This window comes from Littorina saxatilis, linkage group LG9 (assembly GCF_037325665.1).
Source record: "Littorina saxatilis isolate snail1 linkage group LG9, US_GU_Lsax_2.0, whole genome shotgun sequence".
Lineage (NCBI taxonomy): Eukaryota > Metazoa > Mollusca > Gastropoda > Littorinimorpha > Littorinidae > Littorina > Littorina saxatilis.
The window spans coordinates 58,410,003-58,417,262 of NC_090253.1; the positions used below are offsets into that span (position 1 = coordinate 58,410,003).

Genomic DNA, 7,260 nt, shown 5'->3' on the forward strand with positions numbered 1-7,260 from the left:
TGGTGTTATGGGTATAGTTGTAGCCTTTAAGGTGTTCAGCTTTTCACAAAGAAACCGATAAATGTCTCTCTTTAATCCACCAAACAGAACACAAACGCCCCCTTTTTATTTTCGTTGAACTTTGTAAAAGTCGGCGTTTTTACAGCGTCTTTTGAGAGACAGCGTCTGTTTGAAAATGCAAGAATAAGGCGATCAAGGCCTTTCAATTTAAAAGCAACATAGCAAGGCAATGCACGGCAGGGCAGGGAAAGGCACTTTCACAGCAATATCGCAGGATGGCTGAATCCCATTTATGGCAAGGCGAAGAAATAATAAACTAGGTGTAAAGGCGATGTTTTGACAGGCTACGCTGAACCACTGTAGACCCTTTGCAATACGATGACAGCCTCGACAACGGTGTTTTTGTGGTCAGTGGTTTCATGCTCCTCTGAGTTTTTGTCCACTGATGTGAAACCGTTTGTTGTCACGGTTCAGTCAACGAATTCAACATTCCCGTTTGTACATAGCTCCAGCTTGCAATGCTGAAAAAAATAGCGAAAAAAAGCTCCAAAGTTACAAAAAAGCCCCAAAATTTCTCTTTTTATAGTTGAATGTTTCACAAAATTTCTACACCAAAGAGAAGCTGACAATCTGAATTACAAAATGTTTTTCTCTCCGGTAAAGCAGCACGAAATGTGAGACCACACATAACTTTATGTCCATAATAGGTTCATTCTTCACTGTACGTGTGATTACACTCCCGCAAACTTTGATACTATATGGACATTTAAGAATAAGAATAAGAATAAGAATACTTTATAGAGAAATTCATGCGTGGTACATAACAATAATACAAACAAGACATTGATTTTACATAAAACATATAGCACTATAATTTATAACAGGGCAGGTTATAGAAACACCTCCCACATTTAAACACCTTCGTTCACAAACGATTCGTTTTGTAAATGTGAAATACGCACCTCGTCTACAGAAGGAACCCCCTGACGAACTCAATTCTCCAACGAACAATAACCACTGACTATAACGACAAGTTGAAGAATGAAAGCCAAGACCAGTGTCTCGCACCCCTCCAAACCACGAGTTGTAAAATAGAGGATTTATCCAATCCAACCCGCGGCAGCTATACTCACTCGTTTGGCCGGTAACGTCCCCATTCGCCGCTTCCCATCTCGCCGCTTCCCATCACGCCGCCAATTATCTTGAGATTGTAACACTCACACACACACACCCACTCACACGCACATTTTCCTCCCCGACTGGTGGTCGCGACCCGGAGAGCCATTGTTGTGAAGTGACTTTCACAGAACAGAAATTAGGTAAACTCAGGAAAAACTCTTGTAAACGTGTCAATATTTTTTAACATGTTTTGCACGAGAAACTTCTTCGCATAGGATACGGTAAACTCAGGTAAAACTCAGGTAAACGTGTTATTTTTTATAATCTGTTTGCACGAGAAACGTCAAATTCATCGCATGAAATACACGGGGGCGAGATGGCACCCTTGACAGTTTGAAAGCAAGTAGACTGTGAAGTCGGCGACTACAAAGCGGCGGCGAGATGGGCGGCGGCGAGTCGGTACCTCGCCGTTTGGCCTTGCTCAAATACTTAATGGAAATATGTACTTCCAAACCGAGTGGCGACTGCGTAACAAAGGGTTGCAATGTGCGTGGTAGCAGGTGTGTGTGGACAGTTCTGCTCGTTGTTTGAACAACGGTCTAGACAAATATGGGACAATTCCAATTTGTGGAGGTATAAAGGAAATAACCTCGGAAAGCTTTTGAGACACCAACTCCTGGAAAAGTAGGGGCGACCACCCCCAACCAGGCGCGTCCACAGGTGGCGGATAGTGGGGTGGCCTGCAGATATGGAGGTTAGCTGCGAGATAAGCCAGGCTTGCCAGGACGTATAAGCAGTCGCGGACCAAATGGCGGTGCTTCCAGCAGGATGGGGCAGGGTAACAGGTGGCACTGTTACTCCCAAGAAATACCCCAGGTGTCCAATTACCGGAGCACCATGCGAACAAGAGCCAGATTAAAAGCTTTAGCCCTGGGGAAGGTCACCTCAGATAAACAAACCAGCCAGCTATGGCCAAATAGCCGGGTAGACTGGACTCGACAGCCCTGTAAAGCCACCAGTCTAGGAGAAGGACCACTCCGATATAAAAACACGCCGAAGTCGGATGAGCTGGGCCATGTATGGCGAATAACGGCAGCTTAACGCATCAACGCTCAAATGACAGACAACAACGTAGACACCAACTGAAAGTAAATTCTTCCCCCTAACCCGCGGGGGGTAACAACAACAACAACAACAACAACAACAACAACAACAACAACAACAACAATAATTAAGAAAGAATCAATGAATAATAAACTAAGAATAAAATGAAGAAAACAAACTACAATGTCAATCAAATAAAAACTAACAAGACGGACAGAAAGCACGCACGCACGCACGCTCGCACGCACTCACTCACCTACTCACGCCCGCCCGCCCCCCCCCCCGCACGCACACACACACACACACACACACACACACACACACACACATTACTTTGCAAAGGGTGCTATGACAGAAGTATAAAAGTTGTGAGAAACGGCAGAAGAAATAAGAACGTCAGTGACATCAGAGAAAACAAGAAATTCCTCCGAGGTAGGAAAAACACCCCCGTTGGTCAAAGGGAAATAACCATTCTCACTGCCACCAACTGAGAAGGTTATTTCCCTTTGACCATTAATATGTGCCTCTATAAGTCCTTGTAGAATCTTAATCCACCAATAACTCCCTAACCGTGTGTTTGACTGGTCCCAATTTTTGTAAGGACCGTCTCAGGAATGTATAGAACCTGTTCACCAAGTTTGGTGACGATCGGTCCGTTCATTCTTGAGATCTATATGCGAACACAAACACACACCCAAACAAACAAACAAACACATCGAGCGAAACCTATACACACCCCTATACCGGGGGTGTAAAAAGACACAATGAGACTTCAAAGCATTTAAAACAAATACGACATAAAATTGTAACAAAACAGGCAGGGGGACACTGAAATTGAGAAGCCGTGTCGCGCAGTTAGCGAACTTCTTTTGTTCGCGACAGTTACGTCTGAATTTTAAGCTCACGAAAAACAAAGGACAATTTTTTATTTTACATAAGATTTACCAAAATGTTGCAGCGTGGATATATTATATATTATAGCTAGTTTAGTCGTTCGAACACTTTTACAAAAGTAATACTAGAGCTTATAGCAATTTCATTAAAAGAATATTGCATTTGTAACGAAACGAACACTAATGTCGACAACAAACTAGCTAATAAACAAACAAGCAAAAAACATAAACGGACAAGCAGAAGAAAAGTTGAAAAGAAAGAAAGAAACAAACAAAGAAACAAAGAAAAGTGCTGTTCGACACAAATGCAGTAACCAACAGTTATCAAACTGACTTTGGTTTAAGCGTGTTTTTATTAATTTCTTGTATACATGTTATATACAGTAACAACATTAAGAACGTTAACAAGCAGACTGCTTATGGACACGTTCCAAAACTAATAATCAATACACATTCTGATAACAAGACATGGCGAACAAGTGATAACTTCAACCCTTTTCTTTCAAAATATTTCATAATATTTTATACAAATAAAGAGAGAGAGAGAGAGAGAGAGAGAGAGAGAGAGAGAGAGAGAGAGAGAGAGAGAGAGAGAGAGAGAGAGAGAGAGAGAGAGAGAGAGAGAGAGAATGCTTTGCTACATCTATTGCTGTCACTGTTAATATAATATCAGCCGAAGCGATCAGTTGACATAACGTAATCTTGTACAGCAGAAAATATCAAACTGACTTTACCTCGAAGTCTTCTGTCCTCACGCCAAAAGTCAAAATACCAAAACACCACGAACCAAAATAATGACGAAGATTCCATAGAACGAATACTCCAAGAGAGAATGATATCCCCCGCTTTTTCAAAGCGCCTATATATCCATGTCCGTCACTTACCCGTAAATGTATTCACGTGTACTCGGCGGGTGGATAAGTCTTTGGACTGAAGCGTCAACTATCTCCCCTGTCCTTTGAAAGCGGATAGTTGGGTTGTGCGTGCGAGGGCGTGTGGTATACCTTCCTGCTGATATCGTATCATATCGTATATCATTCTTCTTTCTCGAGTGGCCCTACGGATGTCTAGTCTCCCGACTTTTCTTCTTCCTTGTTACCTAGCTCTGCGTGTGTGTGTGTGTGTGTGTGTGTGTGTTTGTTCGTTTCGTTCAGTTAGACTTCGGTTCAGTTGCCCGACCCATCCCTCCCCTGACTCTTAATGGCGGGGAGTTGCGGCCCTCGGCCGGACGAAGAAAACAGAGAAGTTGCAAGACAGCTGTGTGTGAGTGTGTGTGTGTGAGTGTGTGTTTGTGTTTGTGTGTGTGTGTGTTTGTGTGTGTGTTTGTGTGTGTGTGTGTTTGTGTGCGTGTGTGTGCAGGGCCGGACTAGGCGAAGAGGAGGGGGGGGGGGGGTTGCCAGTGGTGGCCCAGGGGGATGTCCCCCCTTGCGGCAGGGGCGGATCAGTTCATTTTATGGGTGGTTTTTTTCAAAAGTATATTGTGAAGATATGGGTGTGAAGGCGCGAAGCGCCGAGCCGACGGCGCAAAGCGCCTAGCTTGCTAGGGGGGTCCGGGGGCATGCCCCCCCGGAAAATGTTGAAAAAAAGGATGCAAAATGGTGCAATCTGGTGCATTCTGAGGATGATCATTACCAGTTTCAGGCAGCAGATTTTGTCACTGATTAATACCCCCAAAATTGAAACTCAATGTAAAATAAAGAAATGCATGCCTCATTCAATATTTTTTTTTATTTGGCTGGGGGGGGGGGGGGGGGTCCGGAAACCCTAGAACCCCCCCCCCCCCCTCGTTGTGGGGGTCAGGGGGCGAAGCCCCCTGAAGCTGATGGGTAGGTCATATTCTGAGATAGGAAAATAGTCGCTCCTTGCATGAAACGGCATAAAATAAGCAATAATAAAAAATAAAAAAAATAAGTAAGGTACATGTTTAGGCTAGGGGGGGGTTGCGCAACCCCCATAACCCCCCCGGTAGTCCGGCCCTGGTGTGTGTGTGTGTGTGTGTGTGTGTGTGTGTGTGCGTGCGTACGGGTGTGCGTGCAGCGTGTGTGCGTGCGTGCGTGCGTGTGTGTGTGTGTCTGTTTATTTATTTTTTTATTTTTTCACAACAGTCGCTTTTGTTGCTGTTGTTGCTGCTCTTATTTATGGTGATTTTCGATTTTTTGATTGTTGGAAAAAAACTTCAGTCCAAACGGATATTAACGGTTCAGAAAAACCTCAAAAGAAGGGGACAACAAAAACGCACCGTGTGCTCTTGCTTTTCATTTCGATCATTTAGATTTAGGTTCGCTGGCAAGACAGTTGATCTGTTGTTTCCTTTGATGTCGTTGCTGCTTTGCTCATTTGGGGACTTATTTACGTATTGGGGAAAAATACACACATCATAAGCTGTCACTGATTGTCAAGAAATGAAAATCTTTAAAATAAAATAAAAACGGAAAACCGAGGACCGACACAACAACAACAACAACAACAACAACAACAGCAACAACAACAACAACAACGACGACCACAACACATACTGGGGAAATTGACCACGTTGATAATGCAAAAGAACAAAACAAATTAAAGAAACAAATATAAGTAATTTCTATACTTAATCTGCTGGACTCTGACTGACGGGAAAATGAACCGCAACAGGACATGGTTGCATTATCAACCGACCTTCATCAGATAAAGTAAAAGAATTCAAATAAAGGAATGAGATAAGACGTACACTGTTATGCTACACCCCCCCTCCCCCTCCGCACAAGCCCCATCGACCTAAAAGACGATGTTCGGAAAATAAGAAAAGTATGTAAATGAAAACAACTGCTACATTATAATAGATAACTGAAGAAAGAACACCTTTTACATATGTACATAAAATGCAGTATTACTATTTCATATGTTACGTAGATTTCCATTGGTCAATTGGGCAAAACTGAGCATTTCCGTCGATATCAGTTTTGATATCGACGACCTCTTTATTGCTTCCCCACTTCAACAACAAAGACACCTAAATTAAAAAACAAAAACAAAATATATATATGAAAATGTAATTATCCCAGAATTTAGTTGAGCAAGTGACCAATTAATTTTTGAAAGAAAAGACATTTGGAAATACTGGAAAGAAAAGAGTGAACAAAAATAAGTAATAATCAGAGGGAGGGATATGGAACAGCCAAAACTGAGACAAATACTTTTGTAATTTCTTTACAGTGAATACACAATGTCCAGATAAATAACAATATATCTAACATTGACGGACTGTGTGATGATATTTTCTGCTATTGGTCTGTTTCGACAGTGATATCAAAATCTTGACCTCCTGTCTCGATTTTGATATCACTGTCTCAACAGACCATAGCAGAAGATATCATCACACAGTCCGTCAATATTGGGTAATATCATCACACAGTCCGTCAATATTGGGTAATATCATCACACAGTCCGTCAATATTGGGTAATACCATCACACAGTCCGTCAATATTGGGTAATATCATCACACAGTCCGTCAATATTGGGTAATATCATCACACAGTCCGTCAATATTGGGTAATATCATCACACAGTCCGTCAATATTGGGTAATATCATCACACAGTCCGTCAATATTGGGTACTATCATCACACAGTCCGTCAATATTGGGTAATATTATCACACAGTCCGTCAATATTGGGTAATATCATCACACAGTCCGTCAATATTGGGTAATATCATCACACAGTCCGTCAATATTGGGTAATATCATCACACAGTCCGTCAATATTGGGTAATATCATCACACAGTCCGTCAATATTGGGTAATATCATCACACAGTCCGTCAATATTGGGTAATATCATCACACAGTCCGTCAATATTGGGTATTGTATAGAGGGTAAAGCGAGGTCATTTAATGTGAGTAAGTGTTATAGAGCGGATTGCACGCAACAAAGCTTATTCATCCGAAAAGGCTATGCGGGACTCACTTTTCAAGAAAATAAGTTTTGTGAATTGTATCAAAAAGAGTCTATGTTGACAGTGTAAGAAGCTTAGCTATCGAACACCCGGTAATATCAGCCTGCAGCTACTAACAGTGTAACGCAGCGGGGTCGGCCAACAAGTCTATCGTAGCGACACATGCAGTGTAAGTTTGAGAGAAGAAAAGCGAGCACACATGTCCACC

General features: G+C 42.3%; 1 protein-coding gene across 2 annotated transcripts in view; it reads right to left on the reverse strand.

Annotated features, from left to right (window-relative positions):
- The window catches only part of LOC138976612 (uncharacterized), a 61,555-nt gene extending 57,439 nt beyond the window's left edge, over positions 1-4,116 (reverse strand). Inside the window, exon 1 of one of the 2 annotated variants that reach the window (XM_070349476.1) lies at positions 4,001-4,116. The gene's annotated coding sequence lies outside the window, so the exon portion shown is untranslated. Of the gene's footprint in view, positions 1-3,850; positions 3,969-4,000 lie in introns of those variants that run through there. The other variant, XM_070349478.1, reaches the window with a different exon arrangement.
- Between the last annotated feature and the right edge of the window lie 3,144 nt (positions 4,117-7,260).